Raw genomic sequence first — 17,569 nt, 5'->3', positions numbered from 1 at the left:
TCAAATACCTAGAGCAGTGCTATGTTTCCATTTTTCATTTCTCTTTTATGGGATAAATATTCTCATTTCCTAATCTGATTTTTATATGGTCTGATTTCTGCACTGCTCACCACCCTGGATGCTCACCTCTGCACCTCTGCAACGCGTATCCTTATGATGTGGCATCCAGAATCAAACAGTTGATATGGGTATGAAAGGCTATCAAGAGCTTATTTTGTCCCAGGGCCTGGATACTATCTTCTTATTGATACAGGCAGAGGTTTCCAAGCTATGCTTCTATTGCTGGTAGAATTATTACCCCACTTCTGGCCTGTGGGACACCTCTCCCTGTCTCCACCTGATCTCCACCCTGCCACCTCAATTCCCAAGGGTGAGGTGGGGCGAGTCCAGGTAGAAATGAAATACGTACAAAGAGTCTAGTAACAATGTTAGTGTTCCTAATCCTTGGGAAGGAAAGGGAAAGGTTCTAAGCCAAGTCAAGGAGTCTTTTATTTATTTTAGTTTCTTTTCCCACCCACAGTGATTGTTATTGAATCATCTACTATGAGGAACAAGTGCTAGGGAATAAAGACCATAGACATAACAGCATCTGGTGCTCTGGCGTGTGTTTGCTTCAACAATTTCTTAATTTGTGCGATTAAATCCAGCTCTCGCAAAGAATACAGCAGAAGAGGGCGTTTCTCATATGAGTGTTTCATTAAAAGGGGTGGCTATTTCTGAATCTTGTTAGATGTGTTGCTTTGCTTTCTGCGTGTAGTTACAGGATACCTAGATGTCCCTGTTTTATTTCCAAAGATGTTGCCAGCCGATGGCTGCAATCGTATAGAAGAAACAAATGGAAACCTTGTCCGATCAATAGTAGAAGCCTCGCTTATTCATAGGAGATAATGAAACAGGTTAATATGCACTAAAACAGAAGTAGGATAAAAGCAGATCCTTCCAGGCCTTAATGGGTGTCTAAAATTTTATGGTAAACAAATATACCCCTTTGCTTGCTTTTTTTAATTCAAGAAACTAAGTTTATTCTGCAAGTACAAGACAAAGGAAACAACGGGGTTTGCTACTTCCAACTGCTTTGAAAATTGTACTTTTCCTCTTTTCAGTCACTCAGACCATTGTTTAAATCCGAGGGGTAAGGAGTCTGGAGGGTCCTCTCTATAATATTGCTCATATGAATATTTACCTTAGGCCTCTTTTTCTCTTTTTGTAAATATGGCTTTAATAATTGAGTTTCAGATTTCATTTCCTTGTAAAGATTCTCCTCTTAACACACCTGTCTTTCCTAATCAGTCAAGACAATGGTAAACTAAGGTAGCTATGATAGTTAGGTTTATTGTGTCCACCTGGCCAATAGGAATATGTGGAATTAACCAGGTCGCAGTTTGATTGGAGGGCAAAGAGATAAATGACTCCGCAAGGCCCGCCCTCGTCTCTCTTGCTCTCTGGTGATAAGACCAGCTTGCTGATGCTTTTAGCGAGTCCTCTGCCTCAGCCTGTTTGTTACACCACCTGTGGGCCAAGCCAACCCGTGGTTAGTGTCACTAGAGCTTGAGGCTTCTTGAGACCTGCTTGGCCACGCTGCTGGTGCTACATCACTTGAGCTTGAGGCTGGTGGATCCTGTCACCTTGCATGGCTTGAGTTTGATATTCCATCCAGGGCTGACTGTTGCTGACCCATCCTGCTGTCTGCTGTCTGCTGTCTGCTGGTTGCAGGCTGACTCTGCCTGCCTTGCTTGAGGGAAGACTCTACTGCCTGCTTTCTTGACCTGGCAGCTGACTTGAGTCAAAGGACTTCTAGCATGTTAACTTGTTCCATGGAAGTGAGTTGAACTGAGTCCTCTGTATTGCTGTATGGACTAATTAGCTATTATGTTCCTTCTCACCGTATAAATCTATGTATATATATATTCAGAGGTGTCCTGGTTTTGTTTCTCTGGAGAACCCTGCCTAACACAGCAGGAGTATGCAGGACAGTATCTGAGAGGGGAGGCATGCCCTCCATATTACCTTATATCCTCTGAAGTTATTTTTTTTTAATTTTAGTGCAATGTTTATGCATCGAGCTGCTAGCTGCAAGGTCAATCATTCTTCTGGAGAATGATGAGGCTTTCCACTCCTGTAAAAAGGTACAGTCTCAGAAACCTACAGGGGCCGTTCTACCCTGTCCTATAGGGTCACTATGATCGGCACTAGCTTGATAAGAGTGAGTTTAATTTGCTTTTGACTTTGTAGTATAGGACAGGGTAGAATTATCATAGGTGCTTCCCAAGACTGCAATTATTTATGGGAGTAGAAAACCTCATCTTTCTCCCACAGAGCAGCTGGCGGTTTTGAACTGTTGACCTTGCAGTTAGCAGCCCAACAAATACCTACTACACTACTAAGGCTCCTACCCTATCCTGTAAGGTCACTATAGTTATGCACAGACTCAATGACAGTGAGTTTGATTTTGGTCTTAAAATAACTTATTCACCAACAGAAGGCAGAACTATTACAAAAATTTTAGTTCCTCAGTCATCTGCTGTTAGCTGGCAGCATCCACCTTTAAAGATCAGCATTTTCCCTCAAATTTTTGTGTTGGGGCTTCCTGGTATGAATTACAGTCTGGAGGGTTAACCCCACTGAACGCGGCGTTTCACATCTCTAACGTGGCTGAGCTGGTTCTAACGCTTTCTACGATCTCAGGAGATCTTGGGGAGGCATCGCTACAACACCAGCCTTTTTTGCTTTGACAACTGGTCAAAAGCCAAACGCTGTTCCTTCCAGCTTCTTGCCAGGGAAGGGATGCCCAGGCTAGGATGAATGTCCAACAGTCAGACTTTTTTGGTGGGGAGGGGTTGCAACTCTCCTGGGAGAGGCGGAGCTTCATCACTGCACTCTTGTGGCTGAGCTGCCCTTGTTCCCAGGCGGTGTAAGGAACATCCTCCTGGAGGATCTGATGGAGGGGCTGCTTTGCCAGTGGGTGGTTTGAAGAGGAGAAGCGGGAGGACTGGGAAGGACCAAGGCGACAGAAGCAGGCAAGCTGCCCAGCACGGGGCCATGCTGCAGCCTTTACAGAACCCATGGGGATTTTTTCCCTCCCATTTTAAATAATGTTAGTACACTAGAATTCCCCACCCAATAAAAACTAAATAACACAGAAATGTAAAAGGAAAAAAAAACACACACACAGAGTACATGGTGAATGTCATCCCAAGTTATCTGTCTATGCGTACATTCCGATAGAAGGGTAGGTGCATTCATAATGAGAAAGTTTTATGAGAAGTACATCCTACTGCAAATACCATCTCCCCCTGCCCGCAGGCCTCTTACTGTGAATCCGGGGAGGCTTGCTTATCAGGTCATTGTTTTTTTATCCAACATCCTAAACAACTCCTCAATCTCCCCGTGGCTTGCTCAGCATCCCCGGCCCTATCCCTCTCCCCTTTTCCCTCTCTCCCTCAGTCATCTATTCTCTATCCCTTCACCCAGGAGAACACCTGTCTACCTCTAGCCCACTGCTTCCCCTCCCACCTCTGGTGGCCATCAAAGTCTGTTTCTTTTGGTATTAAAACCTTTTCTTATTAAAAAAAATATTAGTGGTCTCATTGCAATATTTACCCTTTTGTGTTTGAGTCACTTCACTCAGTACAACGTCTTCCAAATCCACCCGTGGCACAAGGTATTTTAGTTTCAGTGTTATTCTTTAGGCATGATATTCCATTGTCTACATTGTATGTGTTGTATGTACATATGACGTTTACCTAGCCATTCTTCCCCTGATGGGCATTTATCTGCTTCTATCTTCTTGCTATTGCACTAGTACTATGATGAAAATGTGTGAGCAGACGTGTGTCCATGCCCTGCTCTTTAGGCATATATCAGGTAGCACGATTACTGGTCGCAGGTATTTCCACTGTCAGAGGACGCCCCATACTTGTTTCTGTAGTGGTTGTTTGGTTTTACCGTGCCATCAGCAGCGGATGGGGGTCCAAGCTCTCTGCTACCCCTCCCACATACAGATACTATTTAAAAAATAGGTATTAAATTCATTTTCTAGAATTTAAAACGAAGGAAAAAGAAGCACAGAATGCAGAAAAGTACCTGAGAGGGGAGGCATGCCCTCCACACTACCTTATTCACCGAAACTAAAATTTTTGGCTTTAGTGCGATGTTTATGCATCGGGCCGCTAGCTGCAAGGTCAGTCTTTCTTCTGGAGAACGATGAGGCTTTCCACCCCCATAAAAAGTTACAGTCTCAGAAGCCCACAGAGGCAGTTTTACCTATGACTATTTACCTATTTCTCTATGACAATTCTTTAGTTCTTAAAAACATATAGTCCTTCTCTCAGGTTCAGATAAAATACAAGGAAAGCAATTACAGAATTGCTTCTCTTATTTTTTTTTAACAGAGGCACAGATGTTAGATTTAAAAAGCACAAATTGCCTCATCTTCACCAAATAGGTGATACTTAGATTTCCTTCCACTTTCTGATTTTTGATTGCTTATTTAGTGAGATTTCATCATTAAGTAGGTTCTGCCCTTTCCTCCATGAATACCTGGAGTGCTTTTATATTTGAAAACGATTGCTCTGCCTTCACCTTTGAAAACAAGTGTATGTCAGAGAGACCCTGAAAATTGCTGTTGCATGCAGAGTCATGAAAGTCTAGGGAATGTTGAAGTCAAAGAGAGGAACATCAATATCAAAAGGCAGCTCAAGAGGACAGAGTACTGTGATAAAATGTACATAGCCCTGGAATTAGGAAGCCATGAAAGAAGAGCATGCGCATGGAAAAAAAATGAAGGAAAACTTCAAGTCCTGAGCTGCAATATTGAAAGATTCTATGGACAAAATATCGAAGGATGCAGGAAGCATCAAAGGGAGATGGAAAGAGTCCACAGAGTCCCTGCACTAAGAAGATTTGGTCAATGTTCAACCATTTCAAGAGGTAGCATCTGTTCCAGAACAGATGGTACTGAAGAAAGATGCTCAAGCGATACTGAAGCCATCAGCGAGACACAAGGCTCCCATGGAATTGTTTACACCAAGCTAATGCAGCACTGAAAGCACTCTTCATCGAGGTTAAGGAATCCGAAAGGTGAATTTGTAGCCATTCCAAAGAAAAGTGACTCAACAGAATGCGTAAATTATTAAATATCACATTCAAGCAAAATTTTCCTGGTATAATTAAAAAAATAGTTGTAGCAGTACATCAACAGGGAACCATCAGAAATTCAAATCCATTCAGTAGAGGACATGGAAGGAGCCATATTGCTAATGTCGGATGAATTTTGGCTGAAAGCAGAGAATACCAGGAAGATGTTTACTTGTGTCTTATTGACCAGGTAACATCATTCCACTGTGTGGATCATAACTATAGAGATAAGGGGCAACACTGAGAAGAATGGGAGTTCTAGAACATTTCATTGAATTCATGCAGACCCTACATGAACAAAGAGACAGTTATTCTAACCGAAAAAGGGAATACTGCTTGATCCGAAATAGCTCAGTCTGTATGCTAAGCAAGTAAGATGAGAAGTTGGAATGAATGAAGAAGAACGTGGCATCAGGAAGGTCTGTTCACAGCATTCAATGTGCAGGTGACACAACCTTGCTGGCTGAAAGCCAAGAGAACTTGAAGCACATGAAGATGAAGATGAAAGACTACAGCCCAAAATAGGAATTATAGTTCATGTCATGAAAATAAAAATTACCACCAATGGACCAAAAAGCAACATTATGATAAATGAGAAACAGGTGGAAGTTACCAAGGATTTCATTTTATGGGACCCACAATCAATCCTCAAGAAAGCAAATGACATATTACACTATGAAAACTGCTTCAGAGGACTTCCGGGAAGATGGCGACGGAGTGACACACACCAGGGGGACTCCGCAGAATCCAGCCCAGGAGAGTTGCTCAGAGTGAAATTCAACACCACTGGATCGCAGGAGGTGCATCATAAAGATAAGTAGGCACAGATCCACGGGGTTTTGAGGGGCTGGGGGCTTTTGGCTTACCTCAGTGGAAGCCGGCTGGGGCTCGACCCTAGTCCAGTTGCCGGATCTGCCTAAGCCGGGACCATTTGGAGCCTGTAGCAGGGCTTGGTCTCAGCACAGCCACAGTTTTTCCCTATCTGCCTCAGGGCAGGAACAGGACTCTTGAGGCTCCTCCGGCAGGGATGGGGGTTCATCTACATTGTTGCTTATCTACATTGTTGCTTCGGTTTGCGTCTCTGCTTTATATTCCCACACAGCCTTGGAGGGCTGCACAGGGGCTTTTTCAAGGCACAGCCGCAGCCGCAGCCGCGCCGCATGGTCTGAGCAGGGAATAAACCCAAACCCCCACAGCTCCATAGGCAGGGATCAAACTTCAGCTACACGGCGGCGTCTGTTAACATCTCTGCTCTCTGTCCCCCCATTTCTCTGGGGGCGGCTCAGCAGTTTTCTTGCGACCCTTCTTGGGGCTCAGCTGTGAACTACCGCTGGGGCTTGGGGCTGGGAGTAAGCCCTTGTAGATCCACAGGCAGGGAGTGGGACTCAGCTACATAGTTTCTTTTGCTTCCCTCGCTTCCCTGTACCCCTGCACAGTCTAGTCTCACTTTTTGATTTTTCTCACCCCCCTTGTTCGTGCCTTGCTCTCTCACACTCCATTGCGGACTTACGGGGCACTCCCATTGCCCTAGGGCATTTGCGCCTGGGTCACACCCAGCTAGGTGAGCTCCACCCTGCATAGATAGCCCAAGGCTAGGGTAAGGCCTGCTTGCTCTCCAGGGGCTACTCCTCAGACTTCTCACCAGGGAGTTCCTGCCTGTGTACCTGGGGACATAAGGCAGCTCAGCCAACACCTATCAATATTCAAATCAATAGCAGGAACTTCAGCCCAGCCTCTGCAACACTGGTGCAGGCAGTCGATCTGCCATCTGGGGCACTCCCCTGATAGGGAAACCACAGGAAGATAAAGTGGTAGGTTAATCCCATAGCAAAATCAGCTGTAGGCTGATCGAAGAAGAATTCCTATAAGTCTTCCAGAGAGAGACTAGAAAATGGCACCTGGTCCCTCAAAAACAACTCAACGCAAACAGCCATCACCCCCAACGACCTCAACGAAAAAACAGGAGAAACAAAAGGCAAAGGAAGAAGATGTCCTGAACATAACAACATACATAGAAGAAGCAGACATTGAGATGCCATACAAAGAAGCTCTCAGAATGGTGCTTGGAGCGATGCAGAATATGAGGGAAACACTACAGAAAAAGGATGAAATGATAGAGGAGATAAAAGACACATACCAAAGGAAAATACAGGAGCTTGAGGAGCAGGTAACGAAAAACAATAGCAGAATCATGTTCCTTGAGAATCAATTGGAGGAATCAGAGAACCGCATCAGTGTCGTGGAGGACAGCCAAGCAGACTTTAATAAACGTGAACAAAAATCTAATAAGAGCATCAGAGAAGCCGAAGAAAACCTAAGAGCTATGTCTGATGCTATGAAGCGCAACAACATTAGAATTATTGGCCTACCGGAGGAAGACACAACAAAGAAGTCATCTGCAACAATAGCGAGAGAATTCTTGGAGGAAAACTTCCCCAGCTTAATGAATGAAAACCAAGCAACCATCCAGGAGGCTGAAAGAACACCAGCATGACGGGACCCCAAGAAGAAGTCACCAAGGCACATAATAGTTAAACTTTCAAACTTTGAGGAAAAGGAGAAAATCATGAGAGCAGCTAGGGAAAAGCAAGCAATCACATATAAAGGTTCCCACATAAGGATATGCTCAGACCTATCAGCAGAAACTATGAAAAAAAGGAGAGAGTGCAGTAATATATTCCAAAAATTGAAAGAAAACAACGCAAATCCAAGAATACTCCACCCAGCCAAATTATCGATCAAGATCGATGGAGAAGTAAAAGTCTTCCCAGACAAGGAAAAACTCAAAAAATTCGTTACAACAAACCCAGCCTTACAAAAGATCCTCGCCGACTCAGTATGGGCAGAAGAACAACACTCACCAAGCACAAATAAGAGACCAGCACATAGAACAACCTCACCCAGAGCACAACAAAGAGAAAACAGACCCCAAGATAGCAATGGCTTAAGGATGGAAAGAAGTCAAGAATGATACACACACAAAACACACACTAATGAGAAAGGAAAGTAGGAAAACTCCAAACACAAAAAGTATAAAATGGCATCACAGAGTCCGCACATGGAGATAATAACCCTGAATATCAATGGCCTGAACTCAGGCATTAAAAGACTGAGACTAGCAGAAAGGCTTAGAAAACACAACCCATCAATTTGCTGCCTACAGGAGACACATCTCAAGGCTACAGACAAAAATAGGCTGAGAATCAAAGGCTGGAGAAGGACCTACCAAGCAAACAGCAACACAAAAAAAGCAGGGGTTGCAATCCTTATCTCGGATAAAATTGACCTCAAAGTGCAAACCATAAAAAGAGATACGGAGGGACACTATATAATGCTCAAGGGAATGATAGACAACGAACCACTAAGCATTGTAAACATATATTCCCCGAATGAGAGACCAGCTCAATACGTGAACCAAACACTCCAAAAGATTAAGAAAGAAATCACAGACTCGACAATTATAGTGGGTGACTTCAACACACCACTCACTGAGAAAGAAAGATCACAGGGAAAGAAACTCAACAAGGAGACTAGAGAGCTAAACTCCACAATTAGACAATTTGACCTAATAGATATTTACAGAACTTTTCATCCAAATACAAAAAATTTCACATTCTTTTCAAGTCCCCATGGCACATATTCGAAGATAGACCACATACTGGGGCATAAGGCAAATCTACATAAATTTAAGCACACTGAAATAATACAGACCTCTCTCTCTGACCACTGTGCCATAAGACTGGAAATCAACAAAAGGAAGACAAAGAAAATAAGAGCAAATAATTGGAGGATGAATAACTCTCTACTGCAAAAGGAGTGCATACTGGTGCAGATCCGAGATGAAATCAGGAAATTTCTCGAAACCAACGAAAATGAGCACACGACGTACCAAAACTTATGGGACACAGCAAAGGCAGTCATCAGAGGAAGGTTCATAGCAATACAAGCACACCTGAGAAAGGAAGAGAGACTCATGACGGATACGCTGACACAAAATTTACAAAAAGTAGAGCTGAGTCAGCAGGACAACCCTACTAATAACAAAAGAAAAGAAATTATAAAATCAGGGCTGAGATTCAGGAGAGGGAAAATAAAAAAAACTATGGAAAAAATTAATATCGCTAAAAGTTGGTTCCTTGAAAAGATAAACAGGATCGATAGACCATTGGCAAACCTAACCAAAGAAAGGAGGGAACAAATCTCAATAGCAAGAATAAGGGATGAAAGAGGGGTCATTACAACAGACCCTAATGAAATCAAAAGGATAGTTACACAATACTATGAAGGATTGTACTCCAATGAATGCAACAATTTGGAAGACATGGACAAATTCCTGGAAAAACAATCCCTCCCTAGACTATCCTCGGTGGACATCAAGAATCTCAACAGACCCATAGCAATAGAAGAAATAGAAAAGGTTATCAAGGGATTACCAACAAAAAAATCCCCTGGACCAGATGGATACACTGGAGAATTCTATCAAGCATTCAGGGAAGAACTAATACCAATCCTACACAAACTTTTCCAGAACATAGAAAAAGATGGCAAACTCCCAAACTCCTTCTATGAAGCTAGTATAACTCTGATACCCAAACCGGACAAGGATCCCACAAGAATCGAGAACTACAGACCGATATCCCTAATGAACATTGATGCAAAAATCCTTAACAAAATACTAGCCAACAGAATACAAAAGTATATAAAACAAATAATTCACCATGACCAAGTGGGATTCATACCAGGGATGCAGGGATGGTTCAACATACGAAAGACCATTAGTATTATTCGTCACATTGACATGAAAAAGTATAAGACTCACATGATTATATCAATAGATGCAGAAAAAGCATTCGACAACATCCAACACCAATTCCTGTTTAAGACACTAGCGAAAATAGGAATGGAAGGAAAGTTCCTTAAGACAATACAAGCTATATATGAAAAACCAACAGCCAAAGTCATAGTCAATGGAGAAAAGACTAACACAATCCCACTGAAAAAGGGAACCAGACAAGGATGCCCCTTGTCTCCACTCCTATTTAATATCGTGCTGGAGGTTTTAGCTAACAGCATAAGGCAAAGAAGTGACATCAAAGGTATTCGTCTGGGGAAGGAAGAGGTGAAACTATTGTTATTTGCAGATGATATGATTTTATATATGGAAAATCCCAAAAGTTCCACAAGGGGAGTACTGGAAGCAATAGAGGAGTTTGGCAGAGTGGCAGGATACAAGATCAACAAACAGAAGTCCATCGGACTGTTATACACATCAGATAAGACCACAGAAGAAGAGATAAAAAAGGTGGTACCCTTCACAATAGCCAAACACAAACTGAAATATCTAGGGATACACTTGACTGAAAAAACAAAAGATCTATATAGGGAAAACTACAGAACACTATTACAAGAAACCAAGAGCGACCTCAACAAATGGAAGAATATTCCATGCTCTTGGATTGGGAGACTTAATATAGTTAAGATGTCAGTTCTGCCAAAGGCACTATATAAGTTTAATGCTATCCCGATACAATTACCATGATCTTTCTTCAAAGAAATGGAAAAACTGATTACCAACTTCATATGGAGAGGGAAGAAGCCCAGAATTAGCAGAGAACTCCTCAAGAAGAAGGACACTGTGGGAGGGCTTGCTTTACCTGACTTTGGCACATACTATGCAGCCACAGTTCTCAAAACTGCATGGTATTGGTACAATGACAGATACTCAGACCAATGGAAAAGAACTGAAAACCCAGAAATAAAAGCATCAGCATACACACAGCTGATCTTTGACAAGGGCCCCAAAAATATCAAATGGGAAGCAGATGCCCTCTTTAACAAGTGGTGCTGGAAAAAATGGATATCAACATGCTGAAAAATGAAGCAAGACGCTTATCTCACTCCATGCACAAGAATAAACTCAAGGTGGATCACAGACCTTGAAGTTAAACCCCAAACTATTAGGGCCATCAATGAGGGAATTGGGACCAACTTGAGAACTTTGGCACAGGGAATACACAGGCTATCAGAAATAGGGAAGGACACAAACACAGAGGAGGCACAAATCGACAAATGGGATATACTGAAGATAAAACACTTGTGTACATCTAAAGAATTCACCAAGAGAGTAATAAGAGAGTCCACAGACTGGGAAAACATCTTTAGCAATGACACATCAGACAAAGGCCTTATTACTAAAATCTACAGTACTCTGCTAGCTTCCAAAAAGAAAAAAACCAATAGCCCACTTGAAAGGTGGGCAAAGGACTTGAACAGAAGTTTCACAGGGGCAGAAATCCGAATGGCCAACAAACATATGAGAAAATGTTCCCGATCTTTAGCCATAAGAGAAATGCAAATTAAAACAACAATGAGGTACCACCTGACACCCTCAAAGGTAGCCCAATTCAAAAAATCAGAAAGCAACAAGTGTTGGAGGGGCTGTGGGGAGACAGGAACTCTCATCCACTGCTGGTGGGACTGTAAGTACGTACAGCCACTATGGAAATCAATCTGGCGATACCTAAAACAGATGGAAATAGAGTTACCATATGACCCAGCAATCCCCCTACTGGGCATATACCCAGAAGAGGCAAGAAACAAACCAAGACCAGACATCTGTGCTCCAATGTTCATTGCAGCACAGTTCACAATTGCAAGGAGTTGGAAGCAACCCAAATTTCCATCAACTGACGATTGGATTAAAAAACTGTGGTATATACATACAATGGAATACTACGCATCACTAAAAAGCAGTGATGAACGTATGAGGCACATAGCGGCATGGGAAGAACTGGAGGAAATCATGCTAAGCAAAGTAAGTCAGGCACAAAAGGACAAGTACAACATGAGTCCACTGAGGTAAGAATTTAAAAAATTTTTTTAAAAAGCAAAAGTGGCATAGGGAAAAAAGCTACTGTATACAAACATTTTAGGGGTGAAGACGGTGTAGTATGGAAGAGACCAGACCAAAACCAGGGATGTACATGGTAGACAATGGTGGAGGAGGTGGGGAAAGGAAAACAAAAGGATGAATACAAGGAAGAAAAGGGTAGTGGGGTCATGGGGCATTAATCCACCCAATGGGAGGGTATTGTTTATATCTCCACAGGGAAAGTGGGACCAGACTTCAACCCAGTGTCGCAAGGTGTGAATGCAATATCCCGGCGTGGAGGAGAGAACCAGTGGAGAGGTCTGGGAGGCTGGCCCCAGCACCATAAATTAAGTGGATTCCTGCCCTTCCCCGAAAAGAATGTGTTCCAAAGGACGACATTGACTCTGCAGCTCGGGGAGATGAACATATCTGATCAGAGCACACGGGAGAAGATGAAGGGGCAGGAGGAGACTGTGGAACACAGCCTGGCCCACCAGGCCGTGATGATGATGTTCCTGAGTAGAGCAGCCAGTCCACAGAGAGAACAACATGGCTGGCCCTACTATGAGACATGATGCCCCTCAGTGACTAAGGGCGATACAGGGGACAGCACCGGAGACACAGTGTGGGAATGGCACCTGACCTGATCCCACCACACCGAGGCAAATCACTGGGGGAGTGCAGCGGAACAGCAAGGGAATGGAGGGGCAAGGTCCCCAGGGAATGCTGAAAGTAGACTTTGGGGCCAGGGCGTGGTGCCCCAACAAACTGGACTGGAAAACGCTCCTAAGGGCCAGCAAACGATCCCTGAACTAACTACAAGCTTTTCTCTTGTGAACTGTTTTGTTCTGTTCTTTGTTGTTTTGTTGTCTGGTTGTATACTGTTGCTTTGTTTTCCTCTGTCTTGTTTTCGTGCATGTTAGTGACTCCACAGGTCTGTCTGAATAGGACAGGCTGGATGAACTATCTGGAGGAAAAACAACGGGACCGACAGTTCCGGGGGGACTTGGGGTGGGGGGGGTAGGGGGGGTAAGGAAGTGGTGTTAACAAACCCAGGGACAAGGGAAAAACATGGGACCCCAAATGGTAGAGAAGGGGGAGTGGCAGGCATGGTGAGAAATGATCAAGGGTAAGGTTGCTTAGAGAAGAGGTATAGCTGTAGCCCAGGTGGCAATGAAGCATGGTAGTAGGGCAGGAGGAAAGTCAAGGGAGATAGAGGAAAGAGCTAGGAGTCAAAGGGCATTCATGGAGGTCTAGACAAAGACATGTACATGCAAATATATATAGGAAGATGGGGAAATAGATCTGTGTGTCTATATTTATAGGTGAAGTATTAAGGTGGCGGAAGGACCTTGGGCCTCTACTCAAACACTCCCTCAATGCATGAATACCTTCTTTTATTAAATTGGAACTCTATGATGCTCACTCTCCCGACACAACGGCTGGAGCCAAAGTGGGTGAACAAGTAAATATGGTGAAGAAAGCTGATGGTGCCCAGCTATCAAAAGAGATAGTGACTGGGGTCTTAAAGGCTTGAAGATAAACAAGCGGCCATCTAGCTCAGAAGCAACAAAGTCCACATGGAAGAACACACCAGCCTGTGTGATCGAGTGGTCCCAAAGGGATCAGTTACCAGGCATCAAAGAACAAAAAATCATATCATTGACTGCACACCTCCATGATAGGATCGCTGAAGACAAATGGGTGCATAAGCAAATGTGGTGAAGAAAGCTGATGGTGCCCGGCTATCAAAAGAGATAGTGTCTGGGGTCTTAAAGGCTTGAAGTTGAACAAGCGGCCATCTAGCTCAGAAGCAAAAAAGCCCACATGGAAGAAGCACACCGGCCAGTGCGATCACGAGGTGCCAAGGGACCAGGTATAAGGCATCATGCAAAAAAAACAACGATATAAGTGTGTATATATGTGTATATGTATATGTATATATATATCATATTAAATAAGGGGGAAGTGCAGAGTAGAGACCCAAGGCCCAAGTGTCGGCCAATGGAGATCCCCTCATAGAGGGGTTTAGGAGAGGAGATGGGTTAATTAGGGTGCGAGGTAGTACCGATGAAGAACACAGCTTTCCCCCAGATCCTGGATTCTTCCTCCCCCCAACTACCATGATCTGAATTCTACCTTGCAGGACTGGATAGGGCAGAGGCTGTACACTGGTACATATGAGGGCTGGAGGTACAGGGAATCCAGGGTGGATGATACCTTCAGGACCAAGGGTATGAGGGGCGATGCTGGGAGAGTGGAGGGGGAGTGGGTTGGAAGGGGGGAACTGATTACAAGGATCCACATGTGACCTCTTCCCTGGGAGAGGGACAGCAGAGAAGGGGGGAAGGGAGACTCCGGATAGGGCAAGATATGACAAAATAACGAGGTATAAATTACCAAGGGCACATGAGGGAGGGGGGAAAGGGGAGGGAGGGGAAAAAATAAAGAGGACCTGATGCAAGGGGCTTAAGTGGAGAGCAAATGCTTTGAGAATGATTGGGGCAGGGAATGTATGGATGTGCTTTATACAATTGATGTATGTATATGTATGGATGGTGATAAGAGTTGTATGGGTCCCTAATAAAATGTAAAAATAGAAAAGAGGAGACAAAAATGATTAGGGCAGGGACTGTACAGATGTGCTTTATACAATTGATGTATGTATATGTATGAACTGTGATAAGAATTGTATGAGCCCCTAATTGTTAAAATTTTTAAAAAATTAAAAAAAAAAGAAAATGGAAAAAAAAAAAAGAAAACTGCTTCATAAGATCAATGATTAGGGTTACAGAGCAAAGGTGCCACATGGACTAAGGAACACCTGACCCAGTCCATGGTATTTTCACTTGCATCATATGCCCGCGAAAGCTGGGTAATGACTAAGGAGGACTGCAGAATAACGGATGAACTTGAATGACGGTGCTGGTAAAGAATACTGAAAGCTCCATGGACTTCCAGAACAAACAGATCCGCCTTGGAAGAGGTACAGCCAGTGTGCTCCTTCGGATGGAGGAGGGTGAGACTTTGAACATGTAATGTTCAAAGACTGGGCCCTAGAAAAGGACATCATGCTGGACAAGGTGGGGGGGCAGGCAAACAGCAGGAAGACCATCAGTGAGATGGACGGACACAGCGACTGAAAGATTCATGTATCAGGGCTCAAACATAGCAACCCTTGGGAAAATGGCAAAGGACTGGGGAGCATTTTGTTCTGTTGTACATAAGGTTGCTATAAGTTGGGCCCTAACAACTGCTGTTTTTTTTAGTGAGAGAGTAAGTGAGTGAGTGAGAGAGTGAGAGAATGAGTGAGAGTGAGAGTGAGTGAGAGAGTGAGAGAATGAATGAGAGTGAGAGAGTGAGTGAGAGTGAGAGAGTGAATGAGTGAGAAAGTGAGAGTGAGTGAGTGAGAGAGTGAGAGAGTGAATGAGAGTGAGAGAGTGAGTGAGAGTGAGAGAGTGAGTGAGAGTGAGAGAGTGAGTGAGAGTGAGAGAGTGAGAGAATGAGTGAGTGAGAGAGTGAGAGTGAGTGAATGAGAGTGAGAGAATGAATGAGAGTGAGAGAGTGAGTGAGAGTGAGTGAGAGAGTGAGAGAGAGTGAGAGTGAGTGAGCGAGAGTGAGTGAGTGAGTGAGAGTGAGTGAGAGAGTGAGAGAGTGAGTGAGTGAGAGTGAGTGAGTGAGAGTAAGTGAGAATGAGTGAGAGTGAGTGAATGAGTGAGAGAGTGAGTGAGTGAGTAAGAGAGTGAGAGAGTGAGTGAGAGAGTGAGAGTGAGTGAGAGTAAGTGAGAGTGAGTGAGAGTGAGTGAATGAGTGAGAGAGTGAGTGAGTGAGTAAGAGAGTGAGAGAGTGAGTGAGAGAGTGAGAGTGAGTGAGTGAGAGTGAGAGAATGAATGAGAGTGAGAGAGTGAGTGAGAGTGAGAGAGTGAGTAAGTGAGTGAGAGAGTGAGAGAGTGAGAGAATGAATGAGAGTGAGAGAGTGAGAGAGTGAGTGAGTGAGAGAGTGACTGAGTGAGAGAATGAATTAGAGTAAGAGAGTGAGTGAGAGAGAGAGTGAGTGAGAGTGAGAGAATGAATGAGAGTGAGAGAGAGTGAGAGTGTGAGAGAATGAATTAGAGTAAGAGAGTGAGTGAGAGAGTGATAGAGTGAGTGAGTGAGAGTGAGTGAGTGAGAGTGAGTGAGTCAGAGTGAGAGGGTGAGTGAGAGTGAAAGTGAGAGTGAGTGAGAGAGTGAGAATGAGTGAGAGAATGAATGAGAGTGAGAGAGTGAGAGAGTGAGTGAGAATGAGAGAGTGAGTGAGAGAGTGAGAGTGAGCGAGAGTGAGTGAGAGTGAGTGAATGAGTGAGAGAGTGAGTGAGAGAGTGAGAGAGTGAGAGAGAATGAGTGAGAGAGAATGAGTGAGAGAGTGAGTGAGAGTGAGTGAGAGTGAGTGAGTGAGTGAGTGAGAGAGTGCGTGAGAGCGTGAGAGAGTGAGTGAGAGTGAGAGTGAGTGATAGTGAGAGAGTGAGTGAGTGAGAGTGAGTGAGAGAGTGAGTGAGTGAGTGAGTGTGAGAGTGAGTGAGCGAGAGTGAGAGTGAGTGAGAGTGAGTGAGTGTGAGTGAGAGTGAGTGAGAGAGTGAGTGAGTGAGTGAGTGAGAGAGTGCGTGAGAGCGTGAGAGAGTGAGTGAGAGTGAGAGTGAGTGATAGTGAGAGAGTGAGTGAGTGAGAGTGAGTGAGAGAGTGAGTGAGTGAGTGTGAGAGTGAGTGAGCGAGAGTGAGAGTGAGTGAGAGTGAGTGAGTGTGAGTGAGAGTGAGTGAGAGAGTGAGTGAGTGAGCGTGAGAGTGAGTGAGCGAGAGTGAGTGTGAGAGTGAGTGAGTGTGAGTGAGAGTGAGTGAGAGAGTGAGTGAGTGAGTGAGTGAGAGAGTGCGTGAGAGCGTGAGAGAGTGAGTGAGAGTGAGAGTGAGTGATAGTGAGAGAGTGAGTGAGTGAGAGTGAGTGAGAGAGTGAGTGAGTGAGTGAGTGTGAGAGTGAGTGAGCGAGAGTGAGAGTGAGTGAGAGTGAGTGAGTGTGAGTGAGAGTGAGTGAGAGAGTGAGTGAGTGAGTGAGCGTGAGAGTGAGTGAGCGAGAGTGAGAGTGAGTGAGAGTGAGTGAGTGTGAGTGAGAGTGAGTGAGAATGAGTGAGAGAGTGAGTGAGTGAGAGTGAGAGTGAGTGAGCGAGAGTGACTGAGTGAGAGAGTTAGTGAATGAGTGAGAGAGTGAGTGAGTGAGTGAGAGAGTGAGAGAGAGTGAGTGAGAGTGAGAGTGAGTGAGTGAGTGAGAGAATGAATGAGAGTGAGAGAGTGAGAGTGAGTGAGTGAGAGAGCGAGTGAGAGAGTGAGATAACCACAACTGCTATTTTTAAGAAGTAGTATGTTTCAATGGAGGACATCAAGTCACTGGGTGGAGCCCTACTATCATATCTGTCCATGATTCCAGCCTAATCTTTGGGGATAACCTAAATTCTGCATTGTAATGTCCAGGAGTCCTGGTGGCTGTGCACTGGGCTGCTTACGGCCAATGACAGCAGTTTAAACCTGCTCCGAGGG

At 44.2% G+C, this 17,569-nt stretch overlaps 1 protein-coding gene across 1 annotated transcript in view; it reads right to left on the bottom strand.

The window, feature by feature from the left end:
- DNAH14 (dynein axonemal heavy chain 14) overlaps window positions 1–17,569 on the bottom strand; it is a 419,312-nt gene that overhangs the window by 50,251 nt on the left and 351,492 nt on the right. The window lies entirely within an intron of this gene.

Source organism: Tenrec ecaudatus, chromosome 1 (genome assembly GCF_050624435.1).
Source record: "Tenrec ecaudatus isolate mTenEca1 chromosome 1, mTenEca1.hap1, whole genome shotgun sequence".
Classification (NCBI taxonomy): Eukaryota; Metazoa; Chordata; class Mammalia; order Afrosoricida; family Tenrecidae; genus Tenrec; species Tenrec ecaudatus.
The sequence above is the reverse complement of the archived record's forward strand: the minus strand, read 5'-3'. Positions and strand labels throughout refer to the sequence as shown.